This window comes from Carassius gibelio, chromosome B6 (genome assembly GCF_023724105.1).
Source record: "Carassius gibelio isolate Cgi1373 ecotype wild population from Czech Republic chromosome B6, carGib1.2-hapl.c, whole genome shotgun sequence".
Taxonomy (NCBI): Eukaryota; Metazoa; Chordata; class Actinopteri; order Cypriniformes; family Cyprinidae; genus Carassius; species Carassius gibelio.
This window is the reverse complement of record NC_068401.1, coordinates 5682705-5706030: the sequence shown is the minus strand read 5'-3', so window position 1 is coordinate 5706030 and position 23326 is coordinate 5682705. Positions and strand designations below refer to the sequence as shown.

The following is a 23326-nucleotide window of genomic DNA, read 5'->3' as shown; positions in this document are numbered from 1 at the left end:
TTGGACAATGGTGCACACATTAAAGTAGGCTTTGCAGATGTTTTTCATGGCATGCACCTTTGTTCTTTTTCTCTTCTGTTGGTTTTAAATTTACCCAGAACCAAACAAGCCTAGTAATTATGCTTCAATTAGGCTGGCAGTAAAGCTCACTAATGGGTGCCACAACATGAGCAGAGATTTCATTGCCGGAGGCTCTTTTGCATGTATTTAACAGTCAAAGAGACAGTCAGCAGGAAATTATTTCTAATACAGGGTCTCCCATTTCTGTGTAAAAATTGCTCAGAATGTGTCATACATGCAGCGACCGATGACTGTGGCAGAGATGACAATGGCAAAGCCATTAATAATGGGTTTCTGTGTGTGGTAGTTAACAGCCTTTTAGCTGTTGCTCGGTGGACCACGAGCTGGTGAGAACATAATTATACTTCAGAATGAGTGGTTTCCTCATGGGTTAAAAAATGTGTTCTGGACCATGAGAGTAAACTATAAATGGTTCTTGTGTTTGGAAACATTCAAAGTGTAATGAGAGAACTGTGAGTTATTGATAATGGTTTTTGTGTAAATTCATTTGAAGGGATTCACTTGAAAATCCATGTTAATACAGTCTTTGCATTCACATCTGTTTCATATTTAAATAATGTTAAACATTTTCTGCATTAATTTAGATTTAACTACTTTTTACGAAAAGCTCAAATGGTGTAACCATCAAGTAAACACCTAAAACTTTTCCTTTTATTATTTTTATTATTATGATTTATGTACGCATTTCACTTAAATAGTAATGCACTGTGACAAATTAATAAAAAATAGTTTTCAATATTTAATTCAGTCTCGCATTTAATATGAGAATTAAAATGTGCATATACGAGACTAAAACGCATATAAATATATATCAGAGTATATGTCAAAATCTTTATCAGATTGGAAAATGTTTTCATTGTGTCGTCCGCGTGTACTAAGGAGGTGATGATCACGTGACGCGCGCGTTCTGTACTGTAGCCTCAGCTTGTTTCTTTGAAAGGGTAAACGCGCCGCGTTCATTCCTCACTTGCACAATCTCTGTCTGAGGGGATAGAGCTCACAATATTTTCTTTATTTGCACTACTGTTCACCAAGAAACCTAGGCAACGGTTCGTTTTTTAACCACTGTTTCGCCCAACAACATTAGAAACGCCAAGCTTGCTTCGAAGACTCCACCTGTCCCAGCATCATCTGAATGAGATTCAGCACAGCTTCTGGTAATTCGTATTACTTTATGATGCTTTATACGTCTTTTATGCATCGATGTGAAAGTTGCATGCTTTATCTTAAATGCCTCATTATATTATACGTTATGTGAATTAATTAACTACTGTGCATGTTATCAAGCTGCCCAATTAGTCTCGTATCCAAAAGCACTTGATAACAATTTAAAATGCTTCTTTAAATTTTCCTTTTCCTTGCTTAATTTTGTCTTTCCTTATTGAATTCGGAAACCCAGTCGGTTGTTGCAGCAAAGCTTCATTGTACCAAGTGTTTGTATGTGAAGAGTCGAGTAGCTTGCCATTAAAAATGAACCATGCTGCTTTTTGTGAACCGAGATGAGAGGAATTTTGAAAGATGTGCTCGGAAAATAACTTAACAAGCTTGCTGTTCTGAGCCTGCCTTTGTGATTCAGTCAAGTCCACCCCTGCTTTATTATAAGGGTTCAAACTGTGATGCTTTTCCAGTGTATTAGAAAGAAGTATTACTCATTTTCTTACCTCATGTTGTTTCTTTTTTCTGTGGCCCACAAAATAAAATATTTTTCAAAATGCCCAAACTGCATTTTTCCATATAATAAAAGTGATTGTTGCTTTCAAGCTCCAAAAAGTACACAAAAAGCTATGAAAGCATTTTTAAAGTACCATAGTATGTGATTTAACCAGTGATGCAAAATTTAATTAATCACATTTCTCTTGTTTTGAATGAACTTTAAATCCAACGATTAAGAAATTTTTCAGCCGATAAGAATACATTTGGACTATTTTTCTGACAGAGCAATGGATGACGACAGAAGGCTTGGAATATAGTGGAATACAGACTACTTTTGTGATGCTTGATTAGATATGCAGCATATGTGTTTAATGTAAGAAAATAATAATTTGGGGTTTGGCATGAGAGCGATTCCATACTTGGGTGAATTACTTCTCTAAAATATGTTTTTTGTTGTAAACCAATTCATATTGGCTTGCAGCATTATTATTTTGCTACCTTGCAGCTTTACTTCTATAAGTCACTGCTGTTAACAGCCTTGATACCAGCTCACACAGGTCCATTATAAAAGGATTTCTGAGCTTTTCTAAACACTGTCACTAGCCTTTCACTAACCGCCTTTTACATTTGATAATGTGTAAATGAGAAGTGTCTGAATCTTAGTTGAGCCTGTAGTGGGACGTACGAACAGTTTGCCCAATGGTCTGGTCCTTCCACCCTGTTATCGCCCGTGTTCCACCCTCCCTTCTGTCCCCTCAGTGTCTCTTATCTGCTTCCCCCATTCCTCTCGCTCTCGATCTTACTCTCTCACCTTCTCCATCGCTCTCTCTTACTCTCTCTCCCTCCTGTCCCCCCCCCCCCCGCCCCCCCCGCTCTGTTTCTTTAACACACTTCGCCCCCTCTGCTTTTTCTGCCTGTGGCTTGCATTTTTCTGTGGTCCGTCTGTTTAAAGAGATGGACAGCTGTCGAGATGCCACGGAGGGCAAGAGTTCCTGCAGCTATTTCCTGCTTGTTGGCTTTTTCCCCATCTCACAAGTCTAATGACCCTGCAGCGCTTTCCACTAGAGAACAATAACACCATTAGATTAGTCAGAGCGAGTGGAGGAGTATTGACTGTTCAGTAATATTCAGTCTAGCTGCCGGCCAAGGCTAAAAGTTCAGTGCTGTTGTACGTTTTAGGCCTGGCTATAGACGAGGAATAAATGGATGAGAGGGCAAAGATGGATGAGCTGAACGGTAATTGAGCAGAATCCATGAGCAAGGGATAATATGTGTATTTTTAAACTTAGATGGGAAATAGAGTAAACCTGAATGCAGTCTTTTCAAAATCAGCCTCATGCATGTAAAACTGCTGTTATAGAACAAATCAGGTTGATGATTTTAAAAAGATCATGCCATTGTAGAGTGTTTGACAGAGCACACTGGTTGTGAAGTTCAATGTCTGCTTAAGTCACTTAAAAAAGTAATGTAAGCAACTTGACAGAAAAGACAATCTGATTTTATATATAACAATAATTTTGAGGTGTTTCTGAGTTGCGTCATGATGGTCTGTCATGATTGATTAGTTTTTGTTCATGTGAGATGAGGATGAAGCAAGAGAGATACTGTCCATATGATTTTATTTTTTTAATCATAGATTTAGTTTTTCCCATTTTAAAAGTGCTGATCAATGAAACACAATGAACTCTAAATACACAAGGCATTGTAAAATAAGCAAAAATAAATTATGAGGACATGATTAAAATATTCCAAAATGGATTTTTATATACTGAAAAGGATTAATTCGTTTTGAAACATAAAACACGCTCTAATATCTAGCACTGAGTTGCAATGGATTACATATGCTAGCCCAAAAAAACTCTTAATAGTTTGGGACAAGGACACGTTTTTGTGTTGAGAGCTTTAGGCAGCTAGTATTTTCAGCAAGGGCAAACCAGGCCAAGGATGTGGAGTGTACACTGCGTGGAGAGAGTGATTAGAAGAGCGAGAGTGAATGTTTCCTGCAGGCCTAGGATACAACAGCGAAACCTTTTGTGATCAGAACCACTTTTAGGACTGAGATGTTCTTACAATTCTGTGTTGTTGCAAAATCGCACCTGCTGTACTTCTTATAGCACCATCTTTGCAAAACCTGTACTGCATTCTTTTGTACAGTTAGTGATAGAACAGTTGCTTTTATCTGGGGCAGTTGTGTCAAATCTTTTCTACTCATTTTTTTTAGACTGCTTTTCATCGGGGATTGCTTTGAATTCATTCTTTTTTCTTAGTGCTTTGGGATTCTCAGTGCCTTTGTTTTCAAATCAAATGAGTTTAAAGCTCGAGTCAGTGGGTCATGTTGTGATTAGTTTACCTTCAGGATGTTGCTAGTTTCATACAAAATCATAATAAATCTATTTTTAAGACTGATAAATTTATCTCCTCCAAAATATTGAATTGCTTTTATTCCTTTTCCTTTTCTTTCTCATAGAAGTAGTTTAGATTTGAGATTGAAGCCCTAGCATCTGTTTGAATTTGTCGATTTGATTATATAATGATGTTGTGTTGTTAAGAGTAAATTTTATCATAAGTGAATGCAAACTGGAGATCCTAAAAAGTAAGATGATCTTAGTAATTTGTGGCTTTGGTTCATGTATTCAATTGTCTAGAATCTTTTAGAAATCTTTGCATAGAGGCATCACTCAGAGTTTTAAGTTAAAATCAATGCATATTACTAGCACTAAAGTACTGACATAAAGCATACTGGAGCTTGTAGCCTTTAGGTGACACAATATGGTTTGAAGATGAGACGTGTGACCCATGCTTTTGACGTGAGCTGATGATGGACTCTCTGTCGACCTCCAAGAAATAAGAGGATGTGGGCGGTAAAAAAGATAGATTGGATAAAGCAGAGGTTATAAAAACAGTTCATATCACTTGTGCAGACAGATAGTTGGATAACACCATTGTAACTCAAGGTAACACACGAAGGATGGGTTTCTTGTCAGTGTCCATTAAAGATAATGTGCTTTTACCAGATTCTCAGTGTCAGATGTCTTTGCAGCATACAGCTAGTAATCTACAGTAAATGCCATCACTGTCATCCAAGATGTTATCTGAAAGCCAATTGGTTTCACATACATAATTATGAATGTTAATGTAGACAATATATAGTATAAATATTCAATCAGACACTTTTTCCCATTTCTTTCATCTGCAGACAAATATTTCAGATTCTAATCTAACGTATATCCCTGCTTTAAAAATGTCACTGATCTGTGTGGGTGTGTGTGTGTGTGTGTGAGAGAGAAAGACTTCAGAAGGAGGGAGTTGAATATGTAATTGTCACTGGGACTAATCAACTGAGATATTACATGGTTATTTCTTTCCTTCCTCTCTCTCTCTCTCTCTCTCTTTCTCTTCATCTCTCTCTTGTTCTCCACTGTCGCTCCTCTGGGGGAAAAGAGACAGGCTCGGTAAAACAGTCTATTAGTCATAGTGCTGGGGTCAGTGGGGACGCCTCAAGCACAATATGAGTAATGATTTGTCAGTGTGAAAGATTTAAACAGGGGTCTTTGGGGGGGGACACCGGGCCCCTGCAGGGGTCGGGCCAAAGACCCATGTCACACTATACGTGTTGCTTTCGATTTAGAATTCTATCTCTTTGGTTTTGTGCTCCTTTGTCTTCATTTCTCACTCTCTCTGTGTAGTTTGTACTCTTATCTCACTTATCTCGCAAATGCTGTTTCCTATTGAAAAACTTGAAGCCGATATGCAGATAAGTGTCCAGTAATATTCTGATCCCTGCCCTGTGTGCCGCTGCTTCTGTCACTGTTTTCTTCCCTCTCAACATGTGCAGAAGATCAGCAGCAGCTGTGTCTGTGGACGACTCCACCCCATGTTGCTACTGTTTGTGGAAATATTTTGAAGACAACAGATGCTTTGCATGTGGGGTGTTTTGTATCAGCATTAGATCTCGTAGAGAGAGAAAGCTGCAATCTTTTGATTTAAAAACAATAAGTAGAATTTTAAACCTTACAAATTTCACTTTTTTTTTATTTAGTGCATATGATTGTTATTGCTGTTGTTGTGTCAGTGCATTTATAAGTATGAAATGGAATTGCATACTGTAAATGCTTTGTTCTTTAGAAAAATTGTTGATGACGCATTCATTGTGTCTACAGAAACTATTTGTGTTTGGCTGTGTTTTGTCTTTCCAGTGATTGTAATAGTTTAACTGCAAACTGTAGTGCTGGAATGTGTGTGTGGGCTTGGCTGTGCTTATTTCACTGTCCGTTGGTCCAGAGCTAAAGCAAATGCATGCAAATGAGGTACCAGAATCAATGGTTGTTGGTTATGATTAAATTTTTCATTTTTTCTTGCTCTTTGATTGAAACTAAAGCTTGCAGACAGTTTAAAAGCAATTCGCGTGAAAAAACATAATGCTTGATGTATTCGTTCTCATGTAAACCAAAAGAAAACCTTTTAACCAAATCACATTTTTAGTTGTAGAATTGAAAGGGCTAGTTTGAAGGAGCACCTGCCTCTGAAAGAGTGATTTTTGCGAGAGCATTGCTCTGAAGGATGTTCCTGGTCGGCCTTGTTCTGTAATTGCTTTTCTCATGTAATTCCCGGTGGCTATGATTTTTTTTTTTCTTTTTCTTTCTTTAATTTTACATTAAAATTTTATTACATTAATAATTTTTTTTCAATACTCTGAAAATAAGCAGCACAAGACAATATTTTCAACTAATAACTGTAAAGGAAATGGTTGAAGGTTGCCTGTGTGTTTAGCCCAATCTTCTGCTAAAGTCAGACAGCCTTGACATCTGCCATCTTAAGTGAGTTGGGAACAGTTGTACTACTCTATACCAACGACATTTTTGCCTTTTATGATTTGCCTTTCATGTTACTTGTATTCTAAAGTAAGTTTGGAATACCCATATGGCATAACATACTTAATTTCTACTATTTCTGCAATATGCAATATATATTACTATAAAACAATATAAACAACAATTTTTAACGTTCTTTTTAATTATCAGACTTGAGAGTTAGGACATTTTTGCCAAAATATTGTATAGAAAATAGGCCTAACCATTTTTTCCGGAGAGGATATCAGTTCAGAACTCTGAGTTCACTGCATTGCATCAGTGTAGCTTAAAACATGAAGTATTGCATAATACAATGGTTTACACATCATTTAAAAATATGGTTGACAGTACACTGTGCAGTATGCAGTTCCTATTGCCTTCTCACTCCTAAAAATGTAAGGTTCCTGTAGCAGGTTTTCTAAAAGTTAAAGGTTCTTCATGGAAAGAGCCTGTTATTTTTAAGAGTTTGTGTAGAAAGGAATCATATATTCAGTGCTGCAAAATGGAGGTCTGTTGAGCATCTCTCAGATTGTGAGTCATTGTGCACAGTATTTGTACACTAGGTGTCCATGCTGAAAGGACAAAATAAGCTAAATTTAAACAGTTCTAAATGGCTTTTTGAAAGGCACAAGAGATGTTTAAAGAGGCAACATTTTAAATGTCAGTGCAGGTCAGGGCATCGACTCATTTAGATGCTTTTAATGATGCATACAGCTAATATTGCCTTTTCTTCAAAACGGTTTTCAAATTTTCTAACAAACGTATTGAAAAAGTCATTTTTGCAGTCTAATAGGATCAGCTATTAGTCAGTCAATCTGTTGGATGCCAGTACTTTCTTTGCTAGTTCTCAAAACGTAAATCTTCCCTGAAATATAAGTCAATAAAAATATAGCTTTTTCAACGGCATTAAAATATGATTTGCAAGGCCAACTTTTGTAATGTCTGTTCATTCATTTTTTTTTTTATTAAATGTCCTGAATATTATATATGCAGTATTGCATGGCTGTTTAAATCACTTTGCAGTATCTGTCCTTGCTGTATGTGTGTGTGTTGGTGTGTGCGGTCAGTGGTCTAGACAGTCCTGCTAAATATGCTTCAGGCGTGCTGAGACATGCTGTGGGCATGAGGTAAGACGGCAAGGGCGGGCGAGAGATATGCTCCCCCAGACACATACAGGCCTTTAGGATCATCATGAGTCATGGTCAAGACAAACATGTGTCATCAACATTCAATCACACAACTTTCATCTTCAGCTCTCCTTTAAAAATGCCAGTGTGCCAACGATCCTAACCCAATGATCTTTGGGCTGTTAGATTGGCATTGCGATCATTGCTACTTCTGCCATTGGAAACTGCTGTATTTTTCATTTGAACTGATGCATACATGTAGTGTGCTTGGTGTATAGCCACTACATCGAAGCATTTCTATGCCAGTCTGGATGGAATTTCTAAATCACTATGATTCAATAAGCATTTGATTGCAGGAGTGCTCTGAATTGTCAAGAGGTATTAGATTAGCAAACTGCACTCCATCAGACGCCTCCTGGAACACTTCAGCTAACGGTTGCTGTTTTAACACAGCTTTTCTAAATCACTTCTCTTTTTTTCAATATCTGTTTTGCATTATTCATTTTTGGTGTTGTATTAGGGATGGGAGATTTCCATATTTAACTTCTACAATCTCAATTAGGTTCACTTCAGTGTACCCAAGGCAGCGTTTTTTAGCTTTGTTTCAGATTTGTGTGACCAGAATTCAGACATCATTTCTTAAAGGGACTGTTTAACATTTTGTCGTCTATGCACTTTTATTTCTAAAATATGTTAGAATTTTTTTTCTTTTTTCTCTTCTTCTTTTTTTTATTTTTATTTTTTATTATTTTATTTTTTTGTCTGATGCTCTTTTTTTATGTGACCATGGCAGACAAGCTTCAACATAAAGAATAATTAATTATATTTTGTGTGAGGAAGAAAAAAAAAAAAAAAAAAAAAGAGTACTTGTTGACATACACAAGTTGAAACGAAGATGCTATCTGCATGATTTGGGTAAAAAAGTATCATGTTTTTTTTTTTTCTGATAAAAATTGTGATTCTAATAAAAAAAATGCTTAAGTCTTCAGGTTTGCGGTGTTTGTTTTTAGGCCTGCACAGTTTGCCAATAATTTGATCATGTATCAATAATAATAATAATAACAATAATAAAATATTATTATTATTATTATTATTATAAAAAATAAAAATGACCTATAATCAGAATGATTATTACTGTAATATTTCGCTGTAAAAAATTAGAATAATTTATTTTACTGTGTAATTGTAATATTACAAAACTAATATATATGGTGTCTTAATTTATAAATGGTAAACTATCAAGCTTTTATTTTTATGCTTTGGGAAGATGATTGGCACATATTTTGTTTCCATATCGATGCTTGCTGCGTTCCCAAATTCCCATGTTGTACTTTTGGTTTGACTTTGAATAATCATTCTGCACTAGAAAATATAACCGTATGTGTCTGTATGACATAATATAAATATTTGTGTGAGCTGTTCCTTTAATCCCTTTAAAAGAAATCTGTATGTCATGTTTTAGTACGTACATGAATCCTAATGCTTAATACACTGTGACATTTGACAGAGTGATGTAGACTACAAGAAGGCTTAGCCATGAGTGCCTGTGTGAGCGCACAGTCCTGTTCCATTAAGTTAGTTCTGATTAGATCATTAATTCTGATCTAGTTGATATGAGGAAGGCTGACGGCCTGTCCTCTGCTTCCACCCCCACAGTTCCCTCCGAGCACAGCCTCGGTTTGAAAGACTTGTCACTGACAGATCCTTGATCGCCTCTCACCGTCTGATGGAATGATAGATGATGAAAGGACAGGGCTAAACGAACAAGAAGAGATTAGATTCTCTTATCATGTCTACTTTCCCTGACAGAGTGCTTCAGAACGGATGGATGCGTGGATGACGGGAAGAAAGGTTTCAGAGGAGGGCGAGCAGATGGAAAAGATGCTCTGGGAAAAGATGAAGAATTCATGTCAACCTCGGGTGTTTTTGTGAGGACGGGTTTGGTTACGTAATCTCAAAGAGATCTCAAACAGTCTCTTGGAAAGGGTGCATATGTGGTGTCTACTCCCACGCAGGGTTTTGAAAAGTGTATTTTTGAATTTCAACTAGATTTGGCAGAAATGTGAGTGGTGCTTGTGTGTCGCTGTATTGTGAGTGGTTATCTGGTTGCTAAAGTGTTCTGATCGTGTTTTAACAGAATTCCAGGTGAATGTTTACTGGCAAGTTAAAAGAGTCCCCTTTAAAAGAGACCCATTATGCCCCTTTTTACAATATGTAGAAAATACACACACACAAAAAAAATTCTTAAGACGCTTGGGGTATATTTATAGCAATAGCCAAAAATACATTGCATTGGTTAAAAATTATAGAATTATTTTATGCCAAAAAGCATTACGACATTAAGTAAAGATCATGCTCCGTGAAGATATTTTGTTAATTTCCTACTGTAAATATAATAACTTTATTTTTGATTGGTAATATGTATTGCTAAGAACTTCATTTGGGCAAATTAAAAGGCGATTATCTCAATATTTTGATTCCCTCAGATTCCAGATTTTCAAATAGTTGTATCTAGGCCAAACATTGTCCTGTCCTAACAAACCATACATCAATGAAAAGCTTATTTATTCAGCTAGTTTCAACAATGTTTTAGTGAAGTTTCCGCACTTTTTTTTGTTGTACTTTGGATCAAATAAATACAGGCTTGGTGGGCAGAAGAAAATTCTTAAAAAAACAAAAACAAACAAAAAACATTGAAATCTTCTTTTTTTTAATTAATTAATTTATTTTTTAATCGTGTGGAAATCGGTGTATGCTCGTATGATCGTGGCTCGTATCATGTGCGAATTACGAGCTGAGCAAAGTGCCTTGCGAGCACTTCCTGACCTCCTGATCATTTTTAAAACATGCCTAAAAAGTTTGTGAGCTATCGGTTTTAATTCGTGATGTGTGCTGTTGAACGATCCGATCGGTGTCAGTCTGCTTCACGCTGAATCACGCATGCGCAGTATCATCAGTTCCTCGGTTCTTGAATCGGATGCGTCTGACAGAAACGGTTCTTGGTTCAGTGTACTGGTGATCCGAAAACCGATGCAACCAGTTCTTGACTCGAGAATGAGAAACTCTCCGGTAGTGGGCATGTACGTTCGTTATTTGACTCTGATGATTATCCACACAAATTTACCCCCGGCCTTTATTTAATACCGGCCTTTATTTGTCCATGTTGACCACGTCCCCGGCCAGGGCCGGCCCGCGGCATAGGCGGTATAGGCAAATGCTAAGGGCGCCACTCATCCATAGGGGCGCCAGAATGAGTGAACGAGTGATTTTTTTTTTTTTTTTTTTTTTTTTTTTTTATATAATAGGCTACTATTTAAAAACCATTAATTCGAAATACTACCAAATAAAGCAAAAAAAAAAAAAAAAAAGTCCGGCTCTTCAATCTTCCCCCGCCCATCGAGTGCTTGAAGTGCGACAGAAACGGGCCTGGCAGCTCGCGCCAGTTCTAGACACGGTGAATGTTTCCTGATTGTGACGGAAGGCCGGATTTAAATGACATATTATAAACGAGCATAGTCTGCGATCGATACAGTGCCAAAAAGAAGAGAAGAGGGATAAAGACAGAGGTAAAGAGATGTAGTGAAAGAACAATTTATTGCATAGGAGTAAGATACTATAATTTCATGGCAGTTATTTTTACCTTAAACTTAATGTTAGCAGTTGTTCTGAGTTCTGAGTCCCCAGACTGTGATTTTGTGCAATCATGTCAGTTTTAAGACGCATTTTTTATTATAAATTTTTTATTCATGTTTTACTCTACAGTTGTGCAGTTTTGGGGTGATACAGTACAGGCCAAAAGTTTGGAAATATTACTATTTTTAATGTTTTTGAAAGAAGTTTCTTCTGCTCCTCAAGCCTGCATTTATTTGATCAAAAATACAGAAAAAATGTAATATTGTGATATATTATTACAATTTAAAATAATTTGTTTTCAATTTATTATACTTTAAATTATCATTTATCTCTGTGATGCAAAGCTGAATTTTCAGCATCACATGATCCTTTAGAAATCATTCTAATATGATGACAGGGTGAAATGGGCTGTGATGCATGGGGCGCCAGGTAAAATCTTGCCTAGGGCAGCAAATTGGTCAGGGCCAGCCCTGCCCCCGGCCACTATCAGAGGCCCGGCGTTTATTTGAATACCGGTTTTTATTTGAGGACTTACGGTATTTACAATGAAGTTGATTGCTTAGAAAAATTATTACACAGTTCTACACAGCAAATTGCATTATTTGAGGCAATATTCATGTCCATACATTACAGTTCGCAGTTTAGGGTTAGTAAAAAAAAAAATATATATATATATATATTATATTATATATATATAATTGTTTTTATATATTTAGCAATTGCAATTAAATTGATTAAAAGTTACAGGGAAAACGTTTTATAATATTACAAAAATAATAATCAGCACAACAGTTTTTAAACATTTACAAAAAAAATCTGCATATTAGAATGCTTTCTGAAAAATAATGCAACAGGGAAGACTGGATTGATGATGCTGAAAATTCTGATATCCATCACAGGAAAAAATGACATAAAAAAACTAATAGAAAACAGTTATTTTACATTTTTATTTTGCAATTATACTATTTTATGATCAAATAAATGTAGCATTGGTGAGCTTAAGAGATTTCTTAAAAAAAAAAAAAACTAAAATATTTTACTGATCCCAGTGTTTGAAATGTTAATGTTTAACACAAGTGATGAATTAAATAGTTGTGTAGGCTGTTGTTCTGAAGTTTCAGAAAAATTACAAATGGAAAAGATTGTGTTTTGAGAGCTCAGATCAGGCCTGGGAGCACCATAGATTAACCTTTGCATTAACTGTGAGCCGTATAGGTCAAAATCTTTATGGGTCTTGGGGGGAACAAACACAAATACAAACCGTACACACACAGACACTCATTTATACTCTAACAAACAGACAAAGTGCGTCTGGCAAAGTGAAATGTCAAGGAGATAAGTGAAATTGTTTAGTTGTTCCCGAGAGAGTAGAAACTGAAGCAGAGCAATTATCTTAATTGTATTCCAGTGGTGTTAATACCCATCATGCTTTGTCGCTGTATACCTGTTCTGTTATTCTCCGTCTCTCAGTGTTTCCTTCTGTGTGCTAATCTGTTTCTGTGCCATTCTGTCATGTTGTATTTTTGGTTTATAACAGTCATTTGTAATTTCTCTACCATTACTTGGCTTTTGCACTTGATTTTATTCTTCTTGTTTCTTTCAGAGACTCTTTCTTTAGACCAAAAAAGTATTTTTTAAAGTCTGTGTAGTAAGACTTTTGACCATCATTGTCTAGTTAACGTTTCCAGCTTGTCGGCCCACTTTAAGCAGCTTAAACGGTGACCAACCACAGTTCAGTTTGTGAACATCCTTGTCAAGTTTGTGTACATATGAAAGTGTTTTTGTGCCATTTAAGAGCAGAATAGACGATACCCCAAAAGTAGGTTGTAATTTAGTTGATTTGGTTTTTCTATACATCCAAAAATAATGACGATTATGTCACAGACTGAAAACTAATATATATAGAAGTTGTTTTTCTTTGGGTTTTACATTTTCAGTCTGTGGTTTCTGCTGTCAGTCGTCCCTGCTGTACCTTTTAGGAGAATTATTTGGAGGCATAGGGAGCACAACATGATGAATTCATTAAACATTGTCATTAGTCTTAGGTTGCTGCTGAGTTATCTGAATAATTTATTTGCTGTAAGCTCTCCTCTGTGTTATTGTGTTGACTTAATTGCCATTCAACCACAAATACAATATTCCTGATTGGTTTAATTCTGACATTATATTAGAATTGTCCACAGGTTGCTGTTCTTCTGATCCCAACAAAAGCACATGATGTAATAAAAGGATGTTTGCAGCTCAGCTTGGTGTTTATAGTGAGAACAAATGAACTTGTTTCACTTGCCGGGCTTATTCTTCAAGCCCTTTTCTCTGATGGCACAACCCCAATTAGCTTCCAGACGGTTCAGACGGCTCCTCAATGTTAAACACGAATTGCAGCAGATGCTGTTCTAGTTGTCACGTTGAGATGGAGCGCGAACGCACCAAACAAACATGTTTAGAATCAGGAAAATGCCAACAGTGATGAGAAACACTGCAGACTAACTGCAAATAGAAAGGAAAGATTTTAACATCTAAATTGTTCCTACTAGAGTAAATGGGGTGCAAATGAGGTGCTTGTGAAAGTTGCGTGCTGCCAGAGGAAAAAAGAAAAGAAAATGTCTTGTGGAAAGTTTCAAATGTCAGAGATTTTGATTTGCACTCCAACATTTCACTTTTCTTTCATTTGTATTTTTCCTAAGGGATTTGTGGGATGAAAATAAAAGTAGCCTATAATTTATTTTTTAAAGTGTGACCAATGAGTAGTTAATCCCAAAATTTTTTTTTTTTTTATCATTTGCTTGTCTTAATGCTTTTCTTAAAGGAATATTTGACCCAAAATGAAAATTAGCAGGAAATGTACTCACCCTCAGGCCATCCTAGATGTAAACGAGTTTGTTTCTTCATCGGATTTGGAGAAATTTAGCATTTAGCATCTCTTGCTCATCAATGGATCCTCTGCAATGAATGGGTGCCGTCGGAATGAGAGTTCAAACAGCTGATAAAAACATCACAAATCCAACAAATATTCCACAGGACTCCAGTTCATCGGTTAACATCTTGTGAAGCAAAAAGGAGCATGTTTGTTATAAATCCATCATTAAGACGAATTACACTTCAAAATGATTCGTTCTCTCTGTGATGCGTTTGAAGTGGTTAACAGCTCAGGGAATAACACTACTTTCATTTTGGTCTGTTGGTGGCACAAAGGTATTGTCTGGCTTCAATAGACTTGGGAAATACTACACCGGTCTGATGGTGCTTTTGTGACATACTCCATTCATTGTAAGTGCATGGAAAAGTGATGTCACGATCAAAGTTTTCTACAGAATCTTTCCTTTTATGTTCCACAGAAACAAGTAAGTCAAACAGGTTCGGCATGACGTGAGGGTGAGCAAATGATGACAGAATATTTATTTTTGGATTAAGTCAGCTTAGATATGAAAGCACACAATAAAATCCTCTTCTGGTGAAGTTGATTAGCTAAAACATCGGGCTGAACCAGGAGCAGTGTGTAACCTAATATGTGTGATTGTAAATGCATGCAGTCTTTGGAGACAAAGTTCAATTCGAGACTTGAAATTTCACTAAAAGAAACTAGAGGAGACCACAAGTCTTATGAGCTTTCCGAATCTGTCTGCTCTCTCTAAAACACTGTCTATGCAGGGCTTTCATTACAGGAAGAGACACACACACATACACCTACATCCAGGAAGTGGTGTGATTGAATCATTGATCAATTTAATGGAGGCTCTGGACAACCGAAAGTGTCTTACTGCAGTCTTTCTCTCGTGTAGCATAGTGAGAATTGAGTAGTCAAATAGAGACCGATTTGTGAAGGATGTACTTATAGCACTGTTTTAAAAATGTATCATTCTAAGAAATATTCCTATATTCTAACTAGCATATTAGAATGATTTCTGAAGGATCGTGTGACTCTGGAGGCTGAAGTAAAGTTATTCAGCTTTAAAAATTCAGCTTTGCATCACCAAAATGGGTCCGTGTATCTTTTGGTCATTTGACTTTTTTATGTAATATTGTAGAAAATGAGAGAATGATTCCTTATGCTTTTTTTTTCGTTTTTTACACACACACAAAAAAACGAAAAACAAGAATTCTGCTTAATTTTTTGTCTTTTTGTTAGAAAACGAATAAATGGCTTGAATATATGATTTCTACACGTGTGCGGGAGTTAAACGCCCCTTTCTGCTGATTGGTCAGCCAAAGATCAAACCGTGCTGTCATCGGTTCTTCTGAAGTTCTGCACGGCAGAATGCTAGTCCTCTGCTGCTGCCGTTGTATCTTTTGTTCATCAAACAACCAGACTAATGAATGGCTCGACACAACCAGTACCAAGGCAGAGCCTGGGCTTTTTCTGTTTTGTTTGTACGCCCCTAGGGCTAGGCTTATTTATTTTAGCTTCTACATGACCACACTCCTTATAAAGCACTGAGGTCATCCAATCAGGTGCTGCTTGATGTTTCGAGAGCCTGGTTAAAAAGTAAAGGTGACCGAGCTTTTTCAGTGGTGAATTGAAATTTAATGTTTAGTGTTCTTTAAGTAATAAATGAAAAGTTACAATGGAATTCACCCATTTTTCTGTTTAAAATGATCTGATCCAAAACTCAATCTGATCAAAATCAAGTTTTTTTTGTTGTTGTTTAGTTTCACCCCTAGAGACCGTATGCATGGAAGCCTGTTGTCACCACTGAATAATTAAAAAGGTAATTGCAACTTTTTCTTTCATATTTCTGACTTTTCCCTCACAATAGTTTACATCTCGCAATTTTCCTTTTCCTTTTTTAAGTTGACATCTCACAATTCTGAGAAATGAAGTCATAATTGTGAGATAGAACCTCGCCGTTCTGAATTTTAGTTTTTAGAATTGTGATATAAACTCAGTTGCGAGGAAAATAAAACTCAGAATTGCAGGATTTAAAGTTGTAATTCTGAAAAAAAAAATCAGAATTGCAAGATGTAAACTTACAATTGTGACTTTTTTCCTTTATATAACGCAATTGTGAGTTAAGTCAGAATATTGAGATATAAACTCGCAATTCAGAGAACCCATCAGTCTTTTTTCCCCCCTCAGAATTGGATTCTATAAGTCGCAATTGTGAGTTTATTTCACACAATTCTGAGAAAAAAAGATTGCGAGAAGTTTCTCACAGAATTCTTACTTTATAATTGAAATTCTGAAAAAATTTTTTCGAGTTTGTCATGCTTTTCGGAGAAATATTTTTAATTTTATTCAGTGCTGGAAACGGGCTTCCATATATATGTATAAAATGATTAGATATATATGTATTTGACATCTGAATAAAATTTTTCTTCATCCACCCCCACAGAAACACCCAGATCGTAAGCGAACTTCCACTAGACACTAATTAGACATACGAACAGTGCTCACACAACAACAGCACCTATTAATAGAGACCGCGGCCCTTCCACAGAAAACCGATTACAGTCATCATTATCTTAATTGCCTTGTGATGATTCAGGAAAAAATGCTGCAAATTCAGTTTATGCATTTATAAATACAACCAATTAGCATTTCAAACCTGTTGTTCGCCGTGATGTTTTAACAGGAGCAGAGGGGAAGTCATTAATTGTAATTTAGCACATTCTCGACATGGAATATGGTTCATTATCCAATTTCACATCACAAAATTCCTTTTTCAACTCATGGGAATGATAATGGCATCCTATTAATGGTCCTCTGGTAATTAAACAAGCTGATATGCAGATTGCTGTCTAATGGAGTTACTGTGGTAACCATTATCAGAATTAACCATCAGTGCATGCATGAATCCGTTTCAACATTGATTTGTTTTTCCAAGCAAATATCCGAGTTTAGTCGACTCCGGTGAACCGGTAGGAATATGCAAGTCTGTATGCTCCCATAGCCTCCACAATAGACCAGACTAATTTACCACAGTCCTGCTTAATGCATAATTGATATTCGTGAGGTCTGTTCACGTTGCTTACCATTTTACTGAGGCTGCCAGGAGATATTATTTCCCTCCACTCAGACGAACAGCCTGATGTGCATTTGGGCTAAGACCCATCACAATGTAATTAATCCCTGTGGGTCTGAGAATCACTTTTAACGTTGTCTGATATGCCGTGTAGAGGATACTAGTTGTAGCAAAAAAGAGTCATATCTGTAAATAAGTCAAAATTCATTAGCATTGAATGCATTTTTTGGTTAGCATTGCTTTCATACTGTGAAAATGGATGGTGAGTGTGATGATTAAGCTCCAAAAAGATAACGGCTTAAAAGATAACCCACCCTTAACTGCCCCACCAAGAAAAAGGCATTTGAAAAATTATTTGTTTGCTTTTCTTGTCTTCTTATGTCGCTAGTTTCCACACTCAACAGCCAATCAATTTTGTAATATCGGCCTCTACCAAATGGTTGAGATAAAATGCCAGAATTCATACACATACTATAAAAAATCTGAAAATGTGAACTATAATACTAATTTATTAAAAGAAAATCTAAATAAAATAGTTCTGTATATTGAATCTTTCTTTATTGAAGTATGCCATAAAATATTTCAGGTTCTAATTTTAACACAGGAAATTATGTTTTCTTGTTTTTTTTAAACAATAAACAAAAATAAATAACAGAAATAACTCAAATTAACAAAACCAACATTCTTTCTGCATAAAAAAAAAAAAACTAAAACAAAAAAATAGCAAAAAATAGTAATATAACTGCATTTTATGCTTTTATGATTTAAGAAACATGTCGTCAAGTGTGGTAGTGAAACAGGATTTTATTTATTTCTTTTTGTAGTTAAATGAATATTTCTTTGTAAACCAGCAATGCTGTGCAGCAGTGTAAGTTTTGAGCCATTGGTATCCTTTGGCTCCTTCTGTTTTTGCCTTTTCTTCTTTTCTAACAGGGAATCTTAGTAGAGGATGTGCTTGTTGAGGGAGCATCATCTTCATCCAGGGACTCAAAAGGACTGTCACCAGTTACCTCTTCTCGGATGGGGTGATAATCCAGATCCTTCTATATCAGTGGATCTCTAACCTCGCGATGAAGTACTCCCAGAGATCAGCATCAGCGTCCTTGAATTATGAATTCATTACATTTACATCAAAAGATATCTAAAAGTGGCAAAAATGAAATTCTCAGTATATTAATGAAAAAATAACAAGAGCTGTGTCATATTCATAGCTATGAATGATCAGAAGTTTATATTTCTCAGCAAATTGTACATTCTGACTGCAGAAATGGATGATCTGAAAACATTTGGTCGAGCAGGCAGTTAATGGGTTGACTTCGGTTTTAACTTTACTCATCCAAAGCTATTGGATGGTTTTGGAAAGCTTGAAATACACTGCAAGAGTCATATGGGCAATATTTAGAACCCAGTTCATTTTAGACCCAAGTTTAATGTTTATATCTCTGATTGGTGTTCTTCTAGAAGAAACGCCCTTTCATTTCATAGAAAAATGTAGATCAGATGTTCTGCTGAATATCTGCTTTCGTGTTCTATGAAAAAGTGAAATGATTGCCTCCCGCGCAGAGGTTCCTTTTGGTTTTGAAAAATGAATATCCCGCTGACTGTGTTAGTAAATCCATTGAACTGCTGACCTGTGGACATTAGAAATGAAGCAGCAGTTTACTTGGTTTCCCGATCTGAGAAATCGCCTGGGCACTTGGCCACACCGAGAGTGAAACTGATTTACTCCTGCTGCTCAGACAATCCCTGAGGACCAGCAGGATGTAGAGCAGAACGGCAGAGCAAAAAAAAACATCAGAATGGTTTGTACCGTGAAAAATGTGAGATGTTTGCAATTATAGTAGAGAAGAGAGCTTCTCTATGGAACCTCATGTGTGTCCACATCCTATTTCACCCCAAAACCAGAAGGAAACCTTTTATTAATTTGTATTATTTATATTTTTATATATAGGCCTTTATATTTTCATACATGGGTGTTTTTTTATTTATTTAAAAGATTAAACATAATAATGGCATATGATTATATTTTTTGCACGCACTTTAATATTAGGAGGTTAAGCTTGTTGTTATTACTGTCTTGCAAAAATTAAATAACGTCTCACCCATACACATTTGTAATATTGAAATGAAAATAATTTTCAGTGAATGGTAAAATGTGACCGTGATGCATATTTACAAACCATTTCAAATTGTGTGTATGCTATTTACTTCTACAGCATTACTTTATATGAGGATGCAATATGAGAAGGTATGTTTTTTTTCTGTAACAGTAATGGCAATTGTTGAGAATTCTGCTTAATTGTCATTTAAAGTAATAATGCCACAGAGCAGGGCTTTGTTTGTGGTGAAACATGACCTGTATTTTTTGACAGATGCACCAATGAAGGCGATGTTTGTGTTTTGATCACAGCTAGCTCTCGTCATCTGGTGGCTCAGGCTTTGGCCAAAACATCTTCATAGAAGGAATAATAAATTGGTCTGGATTCTCTTCTCATCATGCCGCCATAGTGAGCCTTATCATGCCTCCTTTGTTCAAGATGTACCCCCCCAGCTTTGGGGTTCATAAATAAACCAGCAGTAGACTGGAAACGCTAGTTTCTGAGCTCTGTGTCAGACCAGTGATATACAGGTCTAGGTCTTTAGAAAAGGCTGCACATCTTTATTTCTTCACACTATAATTGAGTGTTATTACCACACAACAGGAAGATGGATCTTGCAACAGTGACATGCTATTCATCTTGCTGTGAAAAATCACTGACATGGAAGCAGTTTGTCTTGTGTGTTATATCAAAACTAAAAGAATATGTCTGGGTTTGAGGCAAAATTCAAGCAAAATAAGAAGGTTTGCTATTAAAGCAGTTATTGAACATTGAACATTGAACATTGCGTATTATTACTGACCTTTTTACCAGTTTTAATGGATAAACTTTGGCTATTATTCATTGCACTTACATAAATGTAGTGAAAATGAATTAGATTTGAATTTTATGATTAAATCAAAATAGTAAACCACTGAAACTCACTAGAACATGCCTGTCAGCTTCTAGGATGATTATGACATGCTCCATGAATACCTCAAATCTGTTTTCTTTATCCGTACATGTGATTTTGTTTTTTTTTCCCCCGCCGCATGGATGCAGAATCTGTTTGACGTCTGCCAGCAGCACTTATGTTCCAGTCTGATGGTTTTATAGTTCTCGCTGTCACATTCAGTGTTAACTTAGTGGCCCAAATCGAGAGCCTACCCACAGTTCTCTGAGGCTATACTGTAAAAAATCATTGTATTTTCAAAGAGTAAAAATGCTGCTTAAAAAAAAAAAAAATTGGTTACTGCAGGGTTTCCTTACAGTGGAAAAACTGTAATAAAACACTATTTACTATCACATAACAGCACTATTCATTTAATTTTAACAGTACAGAATATTTGCTTAATTCTATGTGGTTTAATTATGTGAGAGCACATCCTGCTCTGGTAAATCTGGTACGTATCAGTTTCAAATGACTTCAGCAGGCTGTAATATAGTCCTAGAATCATGTATGCTTTTATGATTTTATGGCATTTTTGGAGCTTGATAACCCTGGTCACCATCCATTTTCATTGTAAAGAAAGCATTCTGCAGAGGAAAGCAAGTCAAACAGAGATGCTAGTGTCTTTGAGAGAGATGGAGAGAATAGTTGCTTGATTTTGTAGATGTTGGGTGCAAATGTTTTGTTGTAGAATAATATTTTACCCACATACTTTATATACACATACAGACTCCTACTCCCTTTTTTTCAGACCACCGGGTGTAGCATTAATCAGTATGTGTACAATCAGGCATAATCATTCCAATCAGACATCCCAGTGTTTATGCCGTTTGTTTACTCTGTTTGTTTACACTGATCACACTATATGCTGCTCATCTCACATAAATGCAATTTAAAATCAGTCTCTGTTTGCCAACAGTCTTGAGTTGCACTGTCACATAGGATACTCTTGCCAGTGATTTTTTTTTTTTTGTCACCTTGAAAGTACTGAAATATGTAAGTATAGACTGAACACAAACATGGAAAGATACAGTATGAAAGTTTTAACTCTTAAATATATTTTCATGCACCAATGGATTGCCAAGGCTGACCAGAATTATAATTTATTTTATCATAATGAAGGTTTTGCCGTTTTATTAACTTTAAGACAACAGTGTTTTTAATACAATGATTTGACCATGCTCAAGGGACTTTTAGGTGCAACAGTATGCCTTAAGCATGGTAAAATCACAGTAAAGCACAGCGTCCCATAGCTTATTCTTTAAAAAACATTATCCAAGCAGCTTGAAATGGTTAATGGTCCAGAAAGATAGTGTTACATTTCCACTCTGATGACTGTTAAGTACTGACAAATGGCAGTGCTGTCCTGTGGTGCTCTGTGCCAGCTTGAGAACTCCCAAGAGAGCGCCTTATACTGCAAGGTTAGCATAACCGCTCATGCTTGTAGCTTTACTTTATTTTTTTCTTTTGTCACTTTTTCAGTATTGTAAACTGATTTTTATCAGTTGGTTTAAAGAAAGAACCCCCCGTTAGTTTCAGACTTAACAGACCGACTGGTTCCGTTCACGTTTTCTGGCTCAAACATGAAAAACGTGTGAAATGCATTTGTTCGCTGTGTCACAATGGTCCCATTGCAAACCGCCAAAAGCGGACAGATGCCTAGCCATCTGAAAGTTTCAGAAATCAAACCCTCAAGTCATTCTCGCCCCATTTGGAGTGTGTTTGGTAAGATGGATGGAAACATTACCCATATGTCATTGTATTAGAACAGAAGTCAGCGTTGGAGCAAGATGTTGAAAGTGTTAAAGATAACAACATATTTTTCCAAAAAATCATTGTGATACTGTACAGGTATGGATCATATAAGGATCACATTTAGCCCATATTTTAGAGAAAATGTGCTTGGTGGAGATGAGAAATGCTGATAACGCTGCCAGGCTCTGTTTCTGCCAGAGCAAATGGCATTACTTTGGCCATTTGGTGACACGACATTGCAGGCCAAGAGCCGATGTGCCAACACAATCATGACAAGATGCTCACTACATTCTTTAACTCTTTATTTCCCTCTGTCTCCAAGAGGGGTTTTTCTTATCAATGCCATCAAAGAACAATTTTGTTACTCCATGGAACCATTTAGTAGATTTGAAACATTTAAAGGGTTAGTTCACCGAGAACTAACGAATGAAAACTCTACTCGCCCTCGAAGCATCCTAGGCGTATGTGACTTTCTTCTTTCAGAATAATCCAATCAAAGTTATATTAAAAATTGTCTTTGCTCTTTGAAGCCTTTCAGTGGGGGTAAGCGGGGGTAAACAGAAGATGTCAAATAAAGTGCGCACATCTGTAATAAAATGTCCCTCACACAGCTCCGGGTGGTGAATTAAGGCCCACTGTAATGAATCCATGCGTTTTTGTAAGATAAATATCCAGATTTCAAACGTAATAAACACTTTTTTCCCCCTCACTTCTGCTGACTGTTGGGAACCAGAAGACGTGCAGGTGAAAGATGGAAGACATACGTCACGCTCACGCATGCCTCTGGGAAGTGTAGGAGATAAGGAAATAAAGTTTCCGCACTTTAGCAAAGGAACACCAGTGTCCTCTTGGCTTATTTCGAAATCCTCCGATGTTTTTCTTTACAAATCCTCATTTGTGTTTCTAATTCATGACCAGCATTTTGTTTTGTTCTCTCTCCACGCTCGTCACTAACCACGCAGACGAACTATAACATCTGCCTGCATGTCTTCCGGTTCCCCACGGTTGGTAGAAGTAAGTAAAAAAGTGTTTATTATGTTTGAAATATGGATATATATCTTACAAAAACGCACAGATTCACTACAGGGGGAGTTTATTCACCCCTGGAGCCATGTGAGTGACGTTTTATTACAGATACGCACACTCTATTTCACGTCTTCTAAACCGTTGACAACAAACACCGTTTACCCCACTGAAAGGCTTGGAATTTTTAATATAACTTTGATTTGATTTATTCTGA

At 36.4% G+C, this 23326-nt stretch overlaps 1 protein-coding gene across 3 annotated transcripts in view; it reads left to right on the top strand.

Moving 5' to 3' along the window:
• The first annotated feature begins 992 nt into the window (after positions 1 to 992).
• Positions 993 to 23326, top strand: part of LOC127960249 (rap1 GTPase-activating protein 1) — a 70794-nt gene continuing 48460 nt past the window's right edge. For all 3 annotated transcript variants that reach the window (XM_052559887.1, XM_052559883.1, XM_052559884.1), the window contains exon 1: positions 993 to 1238. The gene's annotated coding sequence lies outside the window, so the exon portion shown is untranslated. The remainder of the gene's footprint in view (positions 1239 to 23326) is intronic.